Consider the following 23,620-nt stretch of genomic DNA (forward strand, 5'->3'; position numbering starts at 1 on the left):
AGAGCGAGACCCATCCTCTCCATCACTAGCTGCAGGTATTCGTGGCCCACTCTTTCGAAGGCTTTCTCCTGGTCCAGACTGATTAGGACCAGGGGAAGCCCTCTCTCCTTCGAGTAGGCCACGACATCCCTGAGCAGCATGGTGTTGTCGGCCGCCGATCTCCCCCGTGCACCACAGACCTGGTTGGGACCCATGACTTGAGGGAGTGGCCGCTGCAGCCGGAGCGTCAATGCTTTGGCCAGTATCTTGTAGTCGTTGCACAGGAGGCTGACCGGCCGCCAGTTTCTCAGATCTCTCAGATCTCCCTTCTTATGATTTTGATCCACCACCTTCTGATTGTACTCCCTGTAGAAGTCCTGCACCACTGTCTCAGCAGCCTCTCTGCCCTCCACCTCCTGCCCCGAGGAGTCGATCATCGAGGACATTGCAGGCTGCCTCTTGAAGAAGAAGCGGCTGCACTTCTCATCGTCCTCTTTGATACGGACCCTGGAAAGGACTTTGATCTTCTCTTGCTCCTCCCAATTAGGCTGTGGAAGCCGGCGACATATTGGGTAGCCAGGCGGGCTGTGTGTCCCTCCCCCAGGAGAACTGGCAGTTTTTCTTGTAAATCAATTTGTTGAATGTTGGGTGGGCATTCATTATTTTGTTAAGGAATGTGTCCCTCATTTTCAGCATATTTATGGCATTGCAGAAGGGAGTGCATCTCTCTCTCTCTCTCTCTGCCTGCATGCTGGGAGTTTGTGTGAGGAGTCAGTGGGGGCGGGAGGTTTGTTTGGAGAGAGTGTGTGTTTTTACTGCTCTTTTTCCTTTCCTTTCTGGTTTTTATACATAGTTTTAATCATTTGTTGGTTTTAAATAACTCGGTTTTTAGGTGGTTGTATTTAGTTTTAGATCGAGATGAGACCCCCCCTCTTCGTTTAGTTACGACCAGAAAGCACAGGTTCAAGCTCGTATCCCAGGAGCAGGTGTGAGTAGAGGACTGTGCGATGGAGATCGGCAGGAAGGTAGGCTTCCAGAACATCGCCTCTGCGGCTTGAATGAAAAAGGCATCGTGGTGTTCCTGAAGTCTGAGGCGCATGATGTGGTGAATTATGTGGTGGAGGAGGGGGTCACGGTGAAGGGGACTTTACTGCCCACGCTCCCTCTGACCACCCTGGTGGTTAAGGTGGTTATTTCCAATGTGCCCCCCTTCCTGAGCAATGATCTGCTGGCGGCAGAGCCGGAGTCGGTATGGCCGGCTCACCTGCGCCATTAGGAGGGTGCCACTGGGCTGCAGCACCCCAGAGCTGAAACACGTCCTCTCCTACCGCAGAGAGGCATTCATGGTGTTGGTGGACAGCGCCGATGAGCTAAGCCTGTCTCTGAAGTTTAAGATCGAGGGGGTAGTGTATGTGGTGTTCGTGTCAACTGATACCATGAGGTGTTTCAGGTGCGGGGCGCAGGGGCACATCAGGCGCTCTTGCCCTCAGGGAGAGCTGGGGGACGAGAGGAAGGTGAGGAACAGGTAGGGTCATCCAGTGTCGGCTCTGTCGGCTCTGCCGACTGGGCGAGCAATGAGGGGGAGGCGGTGGCAAGTGCTACTGGCCTTGGTGGGGAGCCTAGTGGGGAGGCTGCAGAGCAGCACCGGACTCTGTTAGACGAGAAGGGAGCTGCTGTTGCTGCTGATGCGGCTGCCACCTATAATATTACTGCCTATAATATGTTCTGTAAATATTAACATTTTGAATGAATTATGTTGGACCAATTCAACCTGTAATTAATTAAGCATAAACATACATTTAGTTTATCTGACACGGACAAGTCAAAAGGAATGTAGACAGCGGTGAAGGATTTAGCTTGTAAAGTGCAATATACTAATTACCAGCACTTATTTTCTTTTTCTTTTAGAAGGGTCAAATGTAGCCACAGGTGGATTTACAGTTGAATCTTTGCTAAAGCCATCAAACTTCAAGCAGCAAAGAAGGTATGAAATATGTATGTAATATATTTAAACAATTCAGTTTACAATGTATTTCATTCTGTATTTAGTATTTTAAGTGATTTTCATAAATATCACAAAGGGTAAAGCAACCTTTGGCTGAAATGATTTATTAACATTAACATTAACATTTATTGTCTACAGCATATAACAGTTAAGAGAGGCTCTTTTCATCCCACCGCACAGAAACGTGTTAGAAGCGTAATCGGCTACTATGAATTGCCCCAAGGTGTTTATGTTAATGTGTGCTTGTGCGTGTATACCCTGAAATAGACTGGCATCCAATCCAGGGTGCTCCCAATGTTAGCAGAGAAAGTTAACCACAACCCTGTAAGGATAAGCAGTTTTGGAAAAGTGTGTGAGTAAAAGATACCATGTACAGTGGGGGAAAAAAGTATTTTATCCCCTGCTGATTTTGTACGTTTGCCCACTGACAAAGAAATGATCAGTCTAGAATTTTAATGGTAGGTGTATTTTAACAGTGAGAGACAGAATAACAACAAAGAAATCCAGAAAAACGCATTTCAAAAATGTTATACATTGACTTGCATGTTAATGAGGTAAATAAGTATTTGATCCCCTATCAATCAGCTAGAGTTCTGGCTCCCAGGTGTCTTTTATACAGGTAATGAGCTGAGATTAGGAGCACTCTCTTAAAGGGAGTGCTCCTAATCTCAGCTCGTTACCTGTATAAAAGACACCTGTCCACAAAAGCAATCAATCAATCAGATTCCAAACTCTCACCATGGCCAAGACCAAAGAGCTGACCAACGATGTCAGGGACAAGATTGTAGACCTACACAAGGCTGGAATGGGCTACAAGACCATCGCCAAGCAGCTTGGTGAGAAGGTGACAACAGTTGGTGTGATTATTCGCTAATGGAAGTAAACACAAAATAACTGTCAGTCTCCCTCGGTCTGGGGCTCCATGCAAGATCTCACCTCGTGGAGTTTAAATGATCATGAGAACGGTGAGGAATCAGCCCAGAACTACACGGGAGGATCTTGTTAATGATCTCAAGGCAGCTGGGACCATAGTCACCAAGAAAACAATTGGTAACACACTATGCCGTGTAGGACTGAAATCCTGCAGTGCCCGCAAGGTCCCCCTGCTCAAGAAAGCACATGTACAGGCCCATCTGAAGTTTGCCATTGAACATCTGAATGATTCAGAGGAGAACTGAGTGAAAGTGTTGTGGTCAGATGAGACCAAAATCAAGCTCTTTGGCATCAACTCAACTCGCCGTGTTTGGAGGAGGAGGAATGCTGCCTATGACCCCAAGAACACCATCCCCACCGTCAAACATGGAGGTGGAAATATTTTGCTTTGGGGGTGTTTTTCTGCTAAGGGGACAGGACAACTGCACCGCATCAAAGGGACGATAGACGGGGCCATGTACCGTCAAATCTGGGGTGAGAACCTCCTTCCCTCAGCCAGCATGACAATGACCCAAAACACACAGCCAAGGCAACAAAGGAGTGGCTCAAAAAGAAGCACATTAAGGTCCTGGAGTGGCCTAGCCAGTCTCCAGACCATAATCCCATAGAAAATCTGTGGAGGGAGCTGAAGGTTCGAGTTGCCAAACGTCAGCCTTGAAACCTTAATGACTTGGAGAGGATCTGCAAAGAGGAGTGGGACAAAATCCCTCCTGAGATGTGTGCAAACCTGGTGGCCAACTACAAGAAACGTCTGACCTCTGTGATTGCCAACAAGGGTTTTGCCACCAAGTACTAAGTGGAAGGGGTCAAGTACTTGATATACAGTGAGGGAAAAATGTATTTGATCCCCTGCTGATTTTGTACGTTTGCCCACTGATAAAGAAATTATCAGTCTATAATTTTAATGGTAGGTGTATTTTAACAGTGAGAGACAGAATAACAACAAAAAAATCCAGAAAAACACATTTCAAAAAAGTTATAAATTGATTTGCATGTTAATGAGGGAAATAAGTATTTGATGGAGTGTGGAGTCGGTCCATCAATGGAAAGAGAGGTAAATTTAAAGGTCCTACAACTGTATATTGTCGTGTACTTCTTTACTTACCAACACTCATTACAGTTTTAAGTGTTATTTTCTTTTCTCTTCATTAGAATAATGGAGTACCTGACACCAGTGATATTGATTCCTCTGTCAACTCTATAAGACCCCGAACAAGATTGAACATTGCATGCTTCTGTTCTTGCCTTGCTAGAGCCCACAACAGTTTTGATTCAGACAGGGAAGTTGCGAGATATAATTGTAAAACCTATGATGATCATGTAACACTAGTTATGACACACACCATAAAGGGGAGTATTGCACTAGTGTTACAACACGGTATAGGCTGTGAACTAGTTGATAAGTGTGAGGCCTGTCTGATAGGCGACCCCAGCCAAGCACAGCATCTCTGTCTAACTTTAGATCACGAGCAAGGGAGTGTCTGGAGTAGTGTCGCTCTTATATGTAACAAAATAAGTGTCACCCGCTTGCTAAATGTTGTGTTATGGGTTGCACGTGCCCTATGTGGGCTATGCATCACCAGACGGACTGAGAAAGAAGTGAAATCTCTTTTGCATAGCTTAGAAACATGCACTCTACCTTCGAGATGGTTCAGTGACTTGTTGGAAAGTGTAGATGAGCAAGTGATACAATTAGTTGAGAAGGTTATAAATAACAAGCCTTATAAGATGTTTTACAAACATGCATAAAATACTGTTTGTGTGTGCTGTACATTTTTTGTGCAATAAGACATTATATATTTTTTTTTCAGAGAAAGAAAACTGCTGCCGTGGATTTACATATACGTATGTTTGAGGAATCTCTGCTTGAAGATACCATCCTCACTCTAATAGCTGACAAGTTTGGTGATTTGTATGATACTGGTAATCCTAATGTGACATTGCTAGTTGAGGATATTGTGAAAACAGTGGATGCCCTCCCCAACATGCTCAAGAGAATGCTGTATAAAGATCCACGGCCTGGTGTACAAGTTCTCCAGAGTTCTTTTGGAAACACCATCTCTATTATGACCAAGTCAAATTTCTACACTGCGCTAGACAAAATAGCAATGATCTATGTCGCTGCCCTTGCCAATAAACAGGTAGAGGGCGTTGCTAGTGCAGTGCAGTTCAGCTGTTTCTTCCTGTCTGCTTTAGGAGTTGGACATGGGAGATCACTGGTCACACGTGTCAGTATCTAAGCTCACTGTCTACTTCTGACCTGATACCATGTTGTCATGTTTAGATTGGTCACAATAAAAAGTCATTGACACATATTTTACTGAGTCTTGTTTTTTTATTTACTAAAACAGTATCATAAAACAATATAACCTAAAACAATATATATGTGTGTATTTAAAACTTGTATTTTTTAATTGACTAAAACAGTATCATACAACATTATAACCTTAAAAACACAGTTTATGCTATTAAACATTACACCTCCACACCAGCAGGGTGAGGTACCCTCGGACCCTCACCATGATGGTTGTCACCCTAGCAAGATGGCTACTATCTTACCAGATGACCTATGACCTTACAAATGGCTGCTATCCAAGATGGACGCTATCATCCAAAATGGCCGATATCATCCAAGATGGCTGACAATGGAGGGCGGGACTTCCTGTCTATGTTACGTAGGAGGGCATGACTTCCGGTTTTCAAAATACTAAGTGATGCCGCCATCTAGACTACTGCTAACCCTAACTCTGTGTTACAAATTTTTCCTAAACACTTATTTTGCAAGATCAATAAAAAACCTTTAGGAATTTTAAACTTTTAAAGATACACATAGGTAATACCAATGTGTTTTAACAGAGTGAGAGACAGAGAGAGAAAGAGAGAGAGAGAGAGACTTTTTCAACTTTTAAATGTACTTTATTACAAAAGTGCATCATTCAACACTCAAAATCTACAAAAGGCATAAACAAATTAAAACAATGCAGCCTCCAAAAAATGCAACTGTTAAACAAATATCCAATTACCATATAAACAGAACAGACATCACTCTTTATATATTTAAAACCAAACCCTCATTCCCAACCAGGCAGAGAACCCTATTAAGGCACCATACCTTCTCAAACTGATCCACACTACACATTGTTTTGTGGTATTCATAATCAACAGTGATTTGTGCAGCCACACTAATTTTAAAAACAGTCAAAACCTCAAAAAAGACATGGCCACTCAATTTCCATTTCCAACTCTTTTTGCCCTATCAAAAAATTGGCTAACTTGACCTTGTCTTTCAGTTGAACAATAGCACATATACCATACACAAACACCCTTGGAGAAAAACACAATGAGAGTTGAAAAAAGAATTTGCAACCATAGAAATAAAGGTTGTAATCTATTACAGTCTAAATAACGGTGAGCAACAGTTTCCCTTTGATCACAAAACACACAGGCATCAGTCACATCATGATCAATAATGGACAGAAAGGAATTCACTGCTAAAACCATATGCAGAACCTGCCACTGTAAATCCCCAGCTCTCTTATTCAGGGGGGCTGTATACAGGGTTCCCCAAGCTGGGCGAACTGCACTCTCAACTAGCAGCTTCCCTCTGTGTGAATCAGGGACATCTGTGCAAAATGAGTCGTTTTCAATACAAATTAATACAGCGTCTTATTATTGGCACTAGAAAAAACAACATCAGAGACTTCCTTCATCTGTAAAATCAGATCTGGCCTATCCTGCCTGAGCCGCATGGAAGGGGAGAGCTTCAGCTCAATGAAAAGCCTCTGTCTATCGGATTCATTGCTGCCCATCCAAACCTCCCCCTGTACACCCAGCCCCTTCTCCTGCAGGGCCACACTCTAGTGAGACAGCAACACCCCTACCACTCGCACTGAGTGCACATGCAGCCTTCCTGCCAAGGCCTCCGCACTCATCCAGCCACCCCCCCTCCCCATCACAACCTGCCCCAGCCTGGTCACACTTGCCTTAACCAGCCTGCTATGCAAGCCCTGAGACTCCAACACAGGGAGCCGCAGTGCAGGGTTACACAGCAATGGCTCTCTCAAAAGCCAATAAGCCCCCAACCTCTCCATGTCTCTTCGCACCCGGAGTAGCCGCCACGCTTTCAAAACACTACGGTAAAAAAGTGGAACCCCTCTGAGATCCAACTGAGACATGTCTGTCACAAACAACTGCCTGTCCAGCTACAGCCTCTGAGAACAGCAGCTTTGCTGTCTGTAACCTGAACACTGCCACCCTGCTGGTCAGGTCTAAAAGTCCCTGCCCACCTTCTGCTACTGGCAGAAAAACCACACTCTGCCTGATCCAGTGCAGCCCGTCCCAAAAGAAATGGAGCAGGATCCTCTGGAGTCTGGTGAGCACACCTGCTGGCGGCTCCACACACACTAGCCTGTGCCACAGCATTGAAGCCACCAGATTACTAATGACCAGCACCCTCCCTCTGTACGAGAGCTGGGGTAGCAGCCATCGCCAGCGCCCCAACCTCTCCTGTACCTGCTCCTCTATCCTCTCCCAGTTCCTCTGCTTTGCCTTCTCTCCCCCCAGGAACACCCCCAGACACTTTAACTCCCCACTACTCCACTGCAGCCCAGCTTGCAAACCCAGGGGCTGCCTCCCCCCAACTCCCAGAGCAGCACCGCACTGCTCTTCATCCAATTAACTCTTGCTGATGACACCTGCCCATATCTCTCTAGGCTCTCTTCTAAAAGCACAACGTCCCGGTCACCCACCACACACACACACATCGTCTGCATATGCACACAACCGAACACACAGCGCACTGCAGGACGGGATGCTCAGACCAGTCAACACAGTCCTCAGCGTGTGCAAGAGAGGCTCTATGGACAAGGAATACAGCATTCCCGATAGCAAACAGCCTTGTCTAATCCCTCTCTGCACTGGAAATGGGGCACTCAACCCGCCATTGATTTTTAACACACTAAAAACATTATTATACAAACATTTAATCAGTGTCAAGAAATTAGGGCCCAAACCAAAAGCTTCCAAGGTATGGAACAAATACTTATGATCCACACCATTAAATGTTTTTTCTTGATCCAAGGAGATCAAACCTGCTTGAAAGCCAAACAACCTGGATGCCGACATCAGGTCCCTCACCAAAAAATGTTTATCAAATATTGAGCGCTGTGGGACACAATAAGTCTGATCTGGGTGCACTAGGGATCCCATAACTGGACTGAGACGGTTGGCAAGAGCCTTTGACCAGATCTTAAAGTCACAGCACAAAAATGACACAGGTCTCCAGTTGGAGATTTAACATAAATCACCCTTTTTAGGGAGCAGTGTAAGTACTGCCCACCTGCAGCTCAATGGCAGCTTACCGTCCAGCACACCCTCTTCACACACACAGTCCATCCCAAGTACTGGCCACAGAGCCTTATAAGAACTCCACCAGCAGCCCGTCCAGTCCTGGAGCCTTTCCGTTGTTCAGGCCCTGCAGGGCAACACTGTTTTCTAGTTTTTTTTTCTAGTTTTCTCAATCTAAACCTTTCCGGATTCTCAAGCTCCGCAGAGCCCCGCAACAGAGCTTGTGCCGATCTAACAAACTGTTTTAAATCCGGAACAAAGGACTCCACATTCACCCCCCTATTCCCTTTATTTTGTTGCAAAAAAACAATAAGACTCTGAGCACTATACCCCCCTTCCCGGGGATCTGCCACTTCCGACATTTGAGACGAGTCAGTAATACAGTTTTCATCGTCCCTGTCTCTCTCTGAACTATCCCGCACCCCGGCAGCCCCGCCACTCTCGCCACAAGGACTCCTACACTCATCACCTCAACTGACCTCACCAACCGACACACCATCATCGACAAAACGCACATTCGTTTTTTTTGCGGGTACATCAACATTGTGTGTTTTCACTCTCTTTTTCGCCGGTCTTTTAAAAACTTCCTCTTCACCATCCCTCCCTCCATCCTTGTCAGCTTCTTCCTACACCATCACCCCATGAACACCCAAAACCTCACTCACCCCCACAGCTCCCCGGATCTCCACCCCACCTCTGCCACCTTCCTCACTGGCTTTACAAGCAGGTTCACTGATGTCCTCCGCCACTGTACGGTGCTGAATCTGCTGCAGCCCCGCGGCTTCAGCCGCCGGCTCACCGACACCCTCCTCTACCTGCACTGCCTGAGCCCGCTGCAGGCCCGTGGCTTCCCCTGCCGCACTGGTTCCTGCAACCGGTTCCTCTGCACCAACTTCATCCACCCGCTTCTCACGCTGTCGTGCATCTCCTGCCCTGACCTCCTGTACCGGGCAAGTGCTCCGGATGTGTCCCTCTCCACCACATTTAAAACACTTCATCGTGTCTGTGGTGGCAAAAACCATATAATTGTAGGTGTCATGGCACAAAGTAAACACAACCTAGAACTCTCAACCTGGGGTTCTCCAGGATCATGTACACCTGTCTCCGAAAAGACACGACGTGCCAGAGCTCTGGGGCTTTACACCCCAGCGGGATATGCTTCACACCCGACATGACTCTCCCGTACCGCTGCAGCTCTCGTTCAATCAGCAGACTGGGAATGAAAGGCGGGACATTAGAAATGGTTAAAAGAGTTGCCGGATTTGCCAACGGAACTACCTGAATGAGTGACTGGCTGACAACAATCCCCTGTTGTAAAACCATTTGCACCAGATCTTCCCTGGCCAGAAACACCACTACGGCTTTACTCATACGGGAGGCTGATTTAACATTCTCGCAGACCACTACCTTCCCCACCGCAAGAACACACTCCTCCACGGTAACCCGTTAAAAAGTCATAATTTTAATGGCGGGCCGACACGTCAGATTTTCCAAAGAAACCATTTTAGAACAACCACCGGCCCTGGCCATGACAGCCCGCCGCTCACCCCACTTCCTGACCACAAAAAGCTCCACAAGGCCAAAACCAGAAAAGAACACAAGAAAATTATGCACACCCTCCTTCACAAAACTCCCACCACACAGAGAGAGAGAGAGAGAGAGAGAGAGAGACTGATAGACAGACAGACAGTCAGACAAACAGACACTAACACAGCCACCCACCCACCCACTCACACACACACACACACACACAGCCAGCAAGACACACAGAGCCAGCCAGCTCAGCGATGACATCACGAACCTCTCTCTGAGCTGACTGCTATGACATCACAGAGCACGTGCATTCCGTTGCTTGCCATCTGTCAACCACTAAGTCACTGCCAGCCAGACTGCCTGGCTGGCTGGATGGGGGGGCTGTTTGCTGCTGCTGCGTACCTTAGCAAGCTTATTTGCTTGACCGGCCTTCCTCCTCCTCCGCCCACATGCCCACCTATGCCCGATCTGCTGTTCACCTGGATCACAGCTCCGCCCCAACAAGGCAGAGCCTCCCAAGAATGGTACAAACTCATCCACGTTCCCCTCCATGGAAAGCTTTAGCAACAGGCAAAAGCGTTATAAGTAATAAAGAGGAACCCGAGTCCAAGACGCTTCCGACCAGCCATACATATTTGTGTGTATTAAATATCACATCTTATTACATTTTGTTTTTCTGTACTTTATTACATCTTATTGTGATTTATAATTTTATTGTTTATTTTCCATATGTATGTATGTATGAATGTATGTATGAAAACATATCATGCCAATAAAGCTTGTTTTGAATTTGAATTTGAAATTGAGAGAGAAGTGCTAGGGCACATCTGTAACATAAACTAGGGAACATTCGTCACATGGTTAGGGAACATTCATAACATACAGGGAACACTTGTAAAACGAATTAGGGAACCTTTGTGACATACTAAAAGTACATACTGGTAAGATGTTGGACACATTTGAAACAATAAAAATGGCATTTGGTTATTTATTAGGGACATTTATACCAGTCTGTGCAAATATCTATGCATATTCCAATGTTTGCTGCAGGAGTTACAGATTGAGTGAGGGGGTCAATATGTTTGATTCAGAACTAACCACTGCTTCCTCAATTTTGTTTTAAACATAATTTAAAAGGAAAGTGGGCTATACATTGGTCTGGAAAAGACAAATCTTTTAGTTTTTTGACACAATTCCTAAAACCCATTTTCTGTAAAATATGTTGTCAACTTGCATTAATATATCAAACAAACTACAATCATACTAATCATGAAAATGTTCATATTATTATATTCTAAGGGTTCTAGTCTATTGTGTATTGTATTTATTATCAGGCCCTTCTCTTATGTTTTGCAGTTGTTATTATTTTTCCGTACAATACAGGGATTAAATTAAGTATTTTAACCACAAAGTATTGGCTACAGTTATGATGCCTACTTCACTGTTCATATGCATACAGTTTCTGAGGTCTGGACCACTGCACAGTAGTCCCTAGTCCAAAATTTGTGCAGAAGTGATCTGGATCACCACGCAATGGCCCAAGGACCACTGCAAACTTGGATTTCAATGTTTTTGTGTAATCCATGTTGCAATAGCACCTACCATGTTCCTTTGTGGTGAGCTGGTTAATTCTGTTCTGGGAAAACCACAATCCTGCAGGTTTAATATGTCTCTCTACACATCAGTCCCTGAGTACCTTTAACCAATGGTAATTTTGACCAATTAAGCCCTAGAATTGAGTCAATTAAGTTGTCATGATTACCCAGTAAAGACGTGAACTCACGACTAGGTCACACTGTGAGCTCTCCAGAGCAGACATTGCACTGAGCTCAGTGTGAGCTCACTTAGCGCTTTTCCACCGACATGGTGCCGGTGCTGGTGCCAGAGCCGCTGCTCGGCCTGGGATCCAGCTGATCTTTATGTGAACCGGCCCGCTTTTCCACCGGTCTTGGAATCGAACGCTGACGTCACTGGATGTGGGCGTTCCCAAGCGTGGAGTAGAAGTGGAGAAACACAGCAATAATAATCAGCACAGAGGCGACTGCGTCTTTAACATCACAATCAAACTCATTCCGCGTCTATGGCAAATCGTAACCCATATGTTACAAATGTTCCCTACATATGTGTTTTGCAGAATCCCCCAGCAAACGTTATGGAATATCAGCATTTTATCGACACACATAATAGAACTTATTGTTCTTTTACATTGATGAGAATAATTAACATGAATTAACTTACTGTTGAAGATGTAACTGTAAGAGAATTTGAATGCTTGGTTTTTCAGTCAATCTAAATAAATAGTTGAACTGAAAACTCATAGTCAATTGGTTTCTCTTTTAAGATTCTTTTTAGAGGGAAGATGCGTTCAAGTCACAGATGTGCAATAATCATTTAATTTTACAAAAGTAGGAAACTAATATCATTCAATTATATTACGGAAAATACGTAATATTAAGCTTCTGCTGGATTACAGTAAGAAACAGATAATACCCATTTTCTTCTTTCTCCTCACAGCACAGCTCATTGGCCAGTCTGGTCAGGCAGAAAGCAGTGTGTCTCTCTCTTTCTCCCTCCAGCTCTCTCTTGTGTCTCATTGCAGGATGAAGAAGTTAAGAGAACTCAAATTCTCTTTGTTTTCCCTTTTATAAGGTTTCCTTCCAACCAATAGCATTTTGCCACCACCATGACTTGGGTGTCTTATGCTAAAGTAATCTAGAAGTGGGGGTAAATTTGGCTAAGAGCCAATCAGAGGACAGGTCCCTTTTGGTCTCTGGTCATAAAGATAGGGTTACCAGGGCTACCAGGGGCTACCAGGGGAAAGGGAGGAGGTCTGTTTCCTCTACCAAACCAGATGGTACAGAATTTCCCATTGAAAAATACATTCTATCAAATAATATCTTACAGTCCCCACCTTGGGAGGGAAAAACATTCAACAGATGTTTGTCCTTTTAGTAAATAATAAAATAATATAAAAAGAATGCAGAACAAAACAAAACAAAAACATGATAATAATAAAAACAGGAATTACAAAATACAAATAAACATTTAGTTAATGCACCTATTATATGTAGTTGTGAGGTAGATTGGATTTACCAAGCTTATTACGTGAAACTAATGTCTCATGCCGAATGGTGATAACATCACTATAATAAGTACATATTAGAGGACATAAGTAATAAAACATACACATAGTAACAATTAACACAGATAAGAAAGTAGCAGCTTTGAAAGCAAAATCCCATCAAGAATGCTTGTAAGTGAACTCTATATTTTCATCAGAAATCAAATGTTGTACCCCCTGTTGAACTGTTTTGTGATTGATTTTTTCTTTTTTTTAGTTTGAGAAGGATTATATCAGAAAGTTCCTATAAATTAATAAGACCTTCGGCATCAACAGGTTTCAGGATCTCTGCAAACATAGCTGCAACGTGGGTACAAAATTTAAGTCTTGCAAAATATAAGGCAAGGTCAGATCACCAATCTTAATTGCACTTCTGGTTTGAACACAGAAAGTGAAGTTAGTTATTCAACATTCGAAATTATTGTACAAATAACGGTTTGTTGTAATGCACCATGTGTGATTGTCTACTAGTCGTACTTGCAAATATCCTATTTTATCCACAGGCACAGCATGTAAGGTCGATAACTTCGTTATGCGATTAACCCTAAACTGTATTGAGTCTCCAGTAACGTTACATGTACACAACATTGTAGAGCGATAGGTGATTCAACATTCAGTATCATCCACAACATGCCATGAGGTTCTCATTTGACCTACAAATGGAGGTTATTGTCTTAGAGTTAATACTTTTCCTTGTGCAATAATACCTAAATCATACATATTATGCAGGAACTTCATCACATTTTCAGCTGAATACAAAATAAAAACAAAACCTATAGTCTTAGTGTCTATATGTGGTTTCAATTGGTAACACTAACAGTTTTCAACAGTTATGGAAATTCAAGTGGCAGGGATTGACAAGTTTGTACATCATATACATCACAAACCAAGTGTCTACTAACTACAGATCCAGTAACACATATTATAGAGTTTAAATGAGGATAACACACATGGATACTATTACAGCAGTTTCTACATCTAAGTCAGATTATCAATATTCAGAACAAATTTTAGGCTTGCAATTCCCATAATGGTTATGGAGTCTCATGGTTGTTTGTAAACTTATTGCAGCATCAATGACAGCCCCCAGGAAACCAACGAGGAATAGCATCATGGTCTCCATTTTCTCTCAGGAACACCTGAAAGATCAAGGGTAGCAGTGATCACTTAACAATTTTTATCTGATTGATGTGAAACCATTTAAGAGTATCTTTGCCTTTTTCCTGAATTTTGAAATTGTACACTGCTGGACTTAATTTGTCCACAATGAGGAATGGTCCATACCAATCGGCTTCTAAGGTATGGCGTTTGTGTTTGTAATTTCGAACCATACATCTGTCACCAATCTGTAGTTCTTCTTCATGAACTTTGGTGTCAAAATATTTCTTAATTTGTCTCTGTTTGTGGCCTAATTGTTAAGCTACAAAGCGTTGCATTTGATCTACAGACGCTAGGAAATTTCGTAACCAAGTCACGTTAGCAGCTTGCAAAAGAACAGGTTGTTCTTCTAAAGGAAGTAAACAATGTCCTGGGACATGCATAAGACGTCCAGTCATCGCTTGATGTAGTGTAATTCTGGTAGTGGAGTGTGGTGTTGACTGCATTGCCATTAGGCACAGAGGTAATGCCTCAGCCCACCTTTTTGGATTGTCTTGACACATTTTTTTCAAAAGTGTTTTTAGAGTGCGGTTTCCACGCTCGACTACTCCTGACGATTGAGGGTGGAATGGAATATGTAATTTCTGGGTGATGCCTAATGCTTGACACATAACTTTCACTACACTGCTTTTGAAATGTGTTCCTCGATCACTATCAATCACCTTCGGTAGTCCCCACCTAGTGAACACATTTTGGATGAGAGTTTTCGCTACAGTGGCAGCAGTGGCACGCCTGCAAGGAAAAGCCTCAATCCACTTTGTGAATTTGTCAAGGATAACCAAAATATACTGGTAACCCTGTGATGTTTTGGCTAAAGGACCAATGAAATCAATTTGAATATGAGTCCAGGGACCTTCCGGCGGAGTTGATAGTCTGAGTTTGGATTTGTGTGTGAAAGGTGGAGGATTTACCTGTAAGCAGACAAGACAGTGGTTACATGCAGTCAGCCACCAATAGTACTGTGTAATCTTCTCTAGTGTCTTTCCTACAGAAAAATTACCTCCTACTGGTGAATTGTGAAATAGGTCAAAAATATCTGGAGCTAATTGTGAGGGAACACGGACTACAGGGTATTCAGATTGTGGCATGTTTACCATGAGGACCTTGTCAGAATCACCCGCACCCACTAGGGTAGTTTTGTGAGACCAAAATGTAGGTTGAGGAAGCGGTTTCTCCTGCAAATGCCAGTGAATTTTAGTCTGGATGTCTGAATCTAATTTTTGAATCTCAAAAAGAGACTGTGAGTTCACCAAGGCAGAGACATTTTCATTGGTAGGCAATGGATCTGGCAAATGCCATGGACCACAGTGTCTAGCATCAAATTTAGCACACCGATCAGCTTCATCATTTCTGATATGATGTTCACCTCTACGATCCTTTCTCACATGGGCCTCAACTTTCATAACAGCAATTTCGCCTTGTCTTGACTGAATAGAAGACCAGATATGCTGTAGTAAGGAAGCATTTTCAAGGGACGATCATCTGATGATCAGAAATTGTTTTTGGCATAGAGAGGTAGCAAGGTACATGCAGTAACAACATAAGCACTATCTGTATAAATATCTGCAGAATCATCAGTTATCCTAAGGGTTTCTAGCAAAGCTGCCAATTCAGAATATTGTGACGATTGTCCTGGACAAGAACATTTAACAGTGTACTCAGGGAACAATACTGCAAAACCTGCTAGCAATCTACCAGAGTTCTTACAAATGTATGTGTCAGAATATCAGTGTCAGGCAATGGACACTCATGTGGTTCACCCTGCATAAGCAACATTTGTGGAATCAATGTGGTTAGTTTACAATCAAGATCTAAGTCACGTTGCAACATTAACAAAGTCCAATGCGAAAGTCTCTGTGATGAAACTAAAGTATCTGTGGGCTTCAATAACAAGTTCAGTGGAGTATGTGGTGTGTGTAGCACCACTTTGTTCAGTCCTGTAATATAAGTGAAATGTTTCACTACCCAAAAAGTTGCTAACAAGTGTCTAGTACATGTATCATACTGTCTCTCAACACCCTGAAGACACCGTGAAGCGAAGGCTACTGGTTTCAACACACCGTGGCGTTCTTGACAAAGCATGGCAGTCAGTGCTTCTTTGGAGGAGCCCACCTCTAGGTGAAAAGGTAGTGTAGGGTTTGGAGTTAGCAGCACAGTAGCTTGCACCAATGCTTGTTTTAACTGTTCAATGGCTTTAGTGTGGTTCTCTGTCCAAGTTTCAGTTCCGTAGAAATCTTCAGGCACCTCCTTTCTCAAAAGTTTTGCAAAAGTAGCAAACTCTGGAATAAAGTCTCTTTGGTATCCCATCAAACCTAGGAAAGAACGCAATGCAGTTTTAGTGACAGGCAAAGGCAACTTTGTGATTAGTTGAACCTTGGCATTGTCGGTTGATTTCCCCTCTGGAGTGAAAGTAACCCATAGATATGAAACAGAGTCTCGAAACAATTGCACTTTCTTTGGGTTGATTTTCAAACTTGCTTGTGAAAGGAGACTTAAGAGTTCATCAAAGAGCTGAAGATGTTCTTCCTATGTAGTTGTAGCAACCAGTAGATCATCGATGACAAGGCACTCAGGTCTGGAAAAATCTTTTATAGCCTCAGCCATCCGCTTGTGAAAAATGGTTGGAGAATTATGCAAACCTTGTGGTAACCGAGTCCATGTGTATTGCTGATTGTCAAAAGTGAAAGCAAATTTGTATTGGCAATTTTGAGCAAGTGGAACGCTCCAGAAACCATTGGAAATGTCCAGCACTGTGAAGATCTTACTGTCAGTTGGGACATGGGACAGTAGAGTGGCATTGTCTCTTCCAATCGGTGCACAGGTAGGTGTCACAGCGTTGAGTCGCCTGTAGTCCACAGTCAGTCTCAAGGATCCGTCTGGCTTCCGCACAGGCCAAATTGGAGAGTTTGTTGTAGAAGTACAATGTCTTATGACTGCTTGCTGTAACAGAGAACTAATAACAGTTGCAACAGATTTGTGACTTTCAGTGGGATTCCCATATTGTTTTTGAAATTTATGAGGAGGACCATTGATGTCTTCCTCCTGACCCACATTACCACAATCATGCTTATGCCTGGCAAACACATCAGAGTATTTTGTAATTATTTGCCTCACTGCATAATTTTCATTGAATGGAAGAGGTAATTCACCTGGTGACTTAATAGTACATACAGCATGTGAATCACTAACAGTGTACACAACATTTCTGCCTCTGTTAAACCAAATCTGATTATTAGCATAATCAAGTATTACACCTTGTCTTCTCAAGACATCCGAACCAATAATTGACTGACCCTCAGGTAAAGGCATTAATATAGGAGACCACGTTGTTTGATAATCACCTATTTTCAAATTACATTTTATACCCTTCATAGTAGTAGTCATGTCTCCCTTAAACCCAGATACATTAGCTGTAATACCTGTAGATAATGTGTGTGTGTGTGGAGATTGAGCATGTAGGACAGATACAGAAGCACCAGTGCCTAAGGGCATGCATTGCTGTGGGCCTCCGTCAACAGCTGCTCTTAAGATCGGCCTGTTCCATCTGTCCCGGTAGAGCTTCGTTTCTAGCTTCAGGGAGGCCACGCACCCCTATGCGTGCTGTGCATGGGCTGCTTTCCCTATGAGATCAGTGCGCAGTTGTTGCACTTCCTGACGCAGGAACTGTAGCTCTTTCTGCGGATACAGGGGAGGAGTTGAGTATTGAGGAGGAGCCGGTGCTGCCTTTGTCTCATCATAGGTTGGAGGAGTCACGTTAGGCACCGCCCCTCGGGGTATCCCGGCCTGTCTGTTTAACTTGGGGTCAGTGTGAGTCTGATCTCCAGCGCGGTCACTTCTGCCTCTGTTACGCTTGTAACCAGAGTTGTGTTTCTTTTCCCAGTGTGGATTATGAGGGGGACAAGGCCCATAGTCAGGCTCAGTGTTTAAGAAAACATGAGGCCCCTCGACCTGGAATAGTTTTTCACGGGATTTTTTTTCAGTTTTCCCCTTATTATCAATTTTAACACATTTCCAAGCTCCTTGTTTCACTAATTCCTGTGCTCTGCAAATTTTAGGAAACAAATTCTCCCAATCCTCGGTTGCATCAGCTGAGATGCCCAGGATTGCTTTCAAATCAGGGTGTAATCCATGTAAAAAGTAAACTGTTCATCATATATATCATCATCAATTGTATCCAGAAACAAATAGAACTCATTTTCTCAGAGCATATGCTTGGTTTTTCAGTCAATCTAAATAAATGAGTATAAAACTCATAGTCAATTGGTTTCTCTTTTAAGATTCTTTTTAGAGGCGAATATGCGGTCAAGTCACAGATGTGCAATAATAATTTATTTTGACAAAAATAGGAAATTAATATCATTCAATTATATTACTTGGGTCTTGGGTGCCTTATGATAATGTAATTATGAAGTGGGGGTCCTTTCGAATTTGGCTAGGAACCGATAAGAGGACAGGTCCCTTTTGGTCTTCTGGACATACAGACAAGGTTACCAGTGGCTACCAAGGAACTGTCCATTGCTTATATTTAAATATATCCTGTTATCCATTTAAAAAACATAACAGCCATTACTGTTATCCGTCAGTCTGGTGTACTTTACGCTACTATACTGTACTATCAAGAGTATGCGCTGCACACATTCATATCGGTTTCCTCTTTAAGTAAAGATGACATTTAAAAACCTTTACATTAAATGTTCTATTTAACATTTACCAAATTTTATAATTGATAATTATATATATATATATATACAGTATGTAATTACATAATTATTTAAAAAGTTATAATTCTTCTAAATAGTTATTTCTGTTCTTATTATTGTAAATATGCAATTATTTTTAAAAGAGAAGACTCTGGAATAAGAAATTATGCAGGTTTTCCATTATGTAGAGAGGGAAAAAAAACAGAGAAACTTCATGCAACTTCCATAATGCACCATTTTGGGCAACACAAATGTTCCCATGTAAATTAGACTGAGTTGACTATCTAATTTACATAGAGGACATTTAGCACCCCCTGTTGGAAAGGTCATAGTTAGCGCTTTTCCACCGACAAGGAGCCGGTGCCAGTTCAGAGCCGGTGCCTAATCTGGAACCGTTCCTTGCTTTTCCACCGCAGAAGACCTGTCTCCCGGCCGGCACGGAGACGCTCTTTCTGGCACCAAAAATGTGCTGGTCTGGAACCAAAGAACCAGTGACGTCAGGGGCCGGGGGGCGGGGTTAAGTCGTCTCCACCAAAAGTGATTTGCTGGAGTGCAGCCGCCATGTTTAAAATTCCGGCAGAGACGCGAGCAGTCAGGAGAGTTTTGATTAAAAATGAGTGAAATCGGCAGCCAACAGTGGTCTGTCAGAGAGAGAGACTTCAGTAACAATATGGTCTCACCAGGTCAATAATTTGTTAAGAGTTGGCAAATGGCAGCAATGAAAGATGACTGAGCTCACCTTCCGAGAAAGGAAATACGTGTTACAGCGATATTATGATGATGGAGAGTTCATGTGATGATATAGATTGGACAGAAATGTTGTTTGTTAATGAAATGGTCATTATCTGGTCCGGTGTCACGCTGAATCCAGTGCCCCTACGAGTCATGTGTCCCGGGTTGGTTTGCGCATGAATAAATTCATTTTCTTAGCACAGGGCGAGTTACACAAAACATACATATTCTACAGTAAGAGAAGATCAAATACACAGTAAGATCTGTTACAGTGATGCGCTTTGCGAGCGATCACACGCCAGCAGTTCTGACAATGTATTATTATTATTATTATTATTATTATTATTATTATTATTATTATTATCATGTATTTGTTAGCAGACGCTCATATCCAGGGTGACTTTCAAAACAAAGGAGCATTGCTGTGTGTCTGGCAACAGGGACAATGCAACAGTGATTTTAGACCTTCATCACAGACTTCATCAATAAGCACAATATCCCATCAAAGCATTAACATCACCTGAGATGGTCCAACAGTTTTTGATCTGCCCACAATTGTGCCGCAAAAACCAACAAAACAGTCGCATCCATAATCAATAGGCTAGCCTATTGTTTTTTAAATAAGAATAAAAGTAAAGATACGCCACAAAATGAATGAAAATGTGAACTGTGTGCATGGTGACAAATGCATGTGAACTTATCTTGTATTTATGCAATACAGTAAAAGTGTCTGAAATAGCAAATTGGTGCAAATCCCTTAATGCCTCATTAAAAATAAATACAAATAAAAGGCTGATCTTAGCATATTCGTATATTTGTATGTTCGTTCCTGGTTGTCTACATGTGATTTCGTGTTCTTTGTTTGGTTTTTACAATGTATCTGTGCTGTGTGTAGACGCAGAATGAGTTTGATTGTGATGTTAAATAGGGCTTAGAAAAGCAGTCGCCTCGGTGCTGATTATTATTGCTGTGTTTCTCCACTTCTACTCCACGCTTGGGAACGCCCACATCCAGTGACTTCAGCGTCATCCGGTGGAAAAGCGGGCCGGTTCACAAACAGATCAGCTTGATCCCAGGCTGAGCAGTGTCGCTCACTCTGGGGTCCAGTGTATGTGCAAAAGAGTTTGTTGCGATGACGCCATGCAGAAGCCATGCAGAAGCGGGGGCTTGTACAGGCTCCTCCAGGCCGGGCATGCATCTTCCCCCAGAGCCAGGTGCTCCCTCCAGGGGGTGTCAGGGAGGGGCTGCAGCTGCTGATGGTGCAGCTCCCTCACACTGAGCTGATAGAGCTCCTGACGCTGAAATGTGGAGACAGACACACTACACAGACTGTGAGGTGACAGAAGGCGGCTTGATGAGCTAAGGGGGACTGAGAGACACAGACAAACAAGGGGAAAGACGGTGTCAGGGTCCTTGCGCCAGAAGCGCTGCGTGAGAGCCTGGAAAAGCCGCTCCACAGCGCCTATGGGAAGGGCGTTCTGTTCTTCCAGAGAAATCTGGTTACGACTCTCAGTGACCTCATACCCAGCCTGGCAGCCAGGCTGTCGGCACCAACCCACTGTCCCCTGTTAAAATCCAACAAATCCCTCAGCCGGATCACGTCGACCTTAAGCAGGACTGACCTGAGGCTGCTGGAGAGCAGGAGTGGACAGCTAAAACCAGGGTTCCACAGCAGTGGCTCCTCTAACAGCCAATACAGACTGCTGCCCCCCAGCTCCCTACCCAGGGAGAAGCGCTGCGAAACCTCTAAAACAGTACAATAAAAAACAGGCAGGGAAGGAAGTATATTGGGACGTGTCTTAAGTAAAAACATGTGTCTGTCATAACAAGTGTCCAGGGCGGGAGACACTGGGGATCTGGAGGGTACAGGAGCCTCTGAGCTGCCTACAGCCGAAAGGCACTCAGCCTGCTTAACAGATCTACCAACCCCTGTCCCCCCTCCTGGAGCGGCAGGTACAGCACTGTTTTGCGCACCCAGTGCAGCCCGTCCTAGAAGAAATCCAGGAGCAGGGTCTGTATCTGGGACACCAGGGCCGGTGGGGGGTCCAGACAGGCATAAGTGTGCCAGAGCATGGAGGCCACCAAGTTATTAATAACAATTGCTCTCCCCCTGAGGGAGAGCTGGGGCAGCAGCCAGTGCCATGCTCTCAACCTGCCCTGTACCCTCTCCAGCAGGCCAGCCCAGTTCTCCTGCGTCTCCCCCAAAGTCACACCCAGCACCCGAGGGCCTGAGAGAGACCACTGCAGCCCCGCAGGGAGGGCAGGGGGGGCAGAACACTCCCACACCCCAACCAGATGAGCGCTGCTCTTGCCCCAGTTGACCCTGGCTGAGGAGGCCCTGCTGAACTCCTCCAGACACTCCCACAATGACCTGGATGTCTCGCTGGCCAGACTGTGTGTCTCAGCAGCATAGGCCGACACCCTGACCGCCTGCTCTGGGTGACAAGGGATGGACAGCCCGGCTAGCAACTGCCTCAGCCTGTGCAGCAGGGGCTCGATAGAAAGGAAGCCCTGTCTGATGCCTCCATGGATGGGGATAGGCTCACTCAGGCCACCATCGATCTTCAGCACACTAAACACACAACAGTACAGCAGCTGAATAAATTCTACGAACCGTGGGCCGACACCAACTGCTCTCAGCACCTGAAACAGGCACTGCGGCCAGCATGATGTCTCTGAGCCGCTTAGCCAGAGCCTTAGACAGGATCTTATAGTCCTGACACAGCAGCGCCACTGGCCTCCAGTTCACAATGGAGGACAGATCCCCCTTCTTGGGCAGCAGGGTCAGAACAGCTGTACGACAGCTAATGGGCAGCAGCCCAGCTCACAGGCCCTCCTGCAGCACTGAGAGCAGGTCCGGGCCCAGCTCAGTCCAAATCTCTGAGAAAAACTCCACAAAACCCCTTGACCCCATCCTGTGGAACCTTAGGCAGACCCTACAGAAACTGCTGCTGCTGCTCCAGGCTGCCCGGCTCTGCGGAGTACAGCTCCCTATAGAACTATGTGGCATGACTACGCATCTCTTGCCCATCCTGCAGCACGTGGCCCTCAGCCGTCCTCAGGCTGAGCAACACCCTGGTCTGCTGCCGCCAACATTCCAGCCCAAAGAAGAACTTGATGGGCGCATCCATCTGTGTCAGGCTCTTGAACTGCGAGCGCACCATTGCCCCTCGAGCCCACGTCCCCAGCAGCTCTGACAATGCCTGCTGCATAGCTTTGAGGTCCTCTAATGCCCCCGAATCTCCAGCGTCCAAGGCTCGGTGGAGCACCTGAATCTCTCCTTCTAACTCCTTCATAGATTCATTCAAGCTGTCAGTCCTATGCTCAGTGTACTTCTGGCAGAAGAGCCTGGTCTTAACCTTGCCAATGTCCCACCACTTTCTCAGGTAGGCAAACCTAGGGTACTCTGATCTCCATCTCTGCCAAAAGAAAAGAAAAGAATTAAAAAAAATCCTGTCCTGCAGCAAGCTATTATTGAAAAGCCAGTAGGCACTGCGCAGCCGGACAGGAGGCAGGGTGACACTCACAGTGATGAGACAGTGGTCAGTGGTCAGGTGGGGGTGATATGGCAGCCACCGATCAGATTGACATGATGTCTAAAGGTATAAAATCTATCTAGCCTGGCTAGCGACATAATGCTAGAACCCGGCCTCACCCAGGTGTACTGTATCACCTTTGGGTTGGCATTCCTCCTGACATCGACCAGATTGTGCAACTGTGTATTACCTTCCAGCTGTTTTGCCGACTGTGGACTGGGCTCCAAATGATTCCTATCTAATCTATAGTCCACAGTACAGTTCCAATCACCCCCCCAAAACCAGGATCTCCTCAGCCCCACAGTCTGCTAGCGCATTGCTGAGCACCGAAAACACTGACAGTCTGTCTCTCACAGCATTGGGGGCATAGATATTAATAAACACAAAGGTCCTTCACCCGCTCTCAGCCTTTACCATCAACAATCTTCCACCAACAAACTCTGTTTTCTTAAAATAATCCATTTTAAAAGTGTGTGAAAATAAAATCCCTACTCCCCCACTCACACTAGACCCTTGGCTAAACACACTCTCTCCTTTCCACTCCCACTGCCACTCACACTCATTCACACTGTCTGCG

The 23,620-nt window shown here is 44.5% G+C and overlaps 1 long non-coding RNA gene and 1 other non-coding gene across 2 annotated transcripts; one reads left to right on the forward strand and one right to left on the reverse strand.

Annotated features, from left to right (window-relative positions):
- Positions 1 to 1,885: 1,885 nt before the first annotated feature.
- LOC136751820 (uncharacterized) lies at positions 1,886 to 5,232 on the forward strand. Its single transcript, XR_010817087.1, has 2 exons — positions 1,886 to 1,963; positions 4,729 to 5,232. It is a non-coding gene; the product is annotated as an uncharacterized LOC136751820 (long non-coding RNA).
- A 5,057-nt stretch (positions 5,233 to 10,289) lies between these two features.
- Positions 10,290 to 10,404, reverse strand: LOC136751987 (U5 spliceosomal RNA). Its single transcript, XR_010817169.1, has one exon. It is a non-coding gene; the product is annotated as a U5 spliceosomal RNA (small nuclear RNA).
- Positions 10,405 to 23,620: the final 13,216 nt, after the last annotated feature.

Source organism: Amia ocellicauda, chromosome 6 (assembly GCF_036373705.1).
Source record: "Amia ocellicauda isolate fAmiCal2 chromosome 6, fAmiCal2.hap1, whole genome shotgun sequence".
NCBI classification, from domain to species: domain Eukaryota; kingdom Metazoa; phylum Chordata; class Actinopteri; order Amiiformes; family Amiidae; genus Amia; species Amia ocellicauda.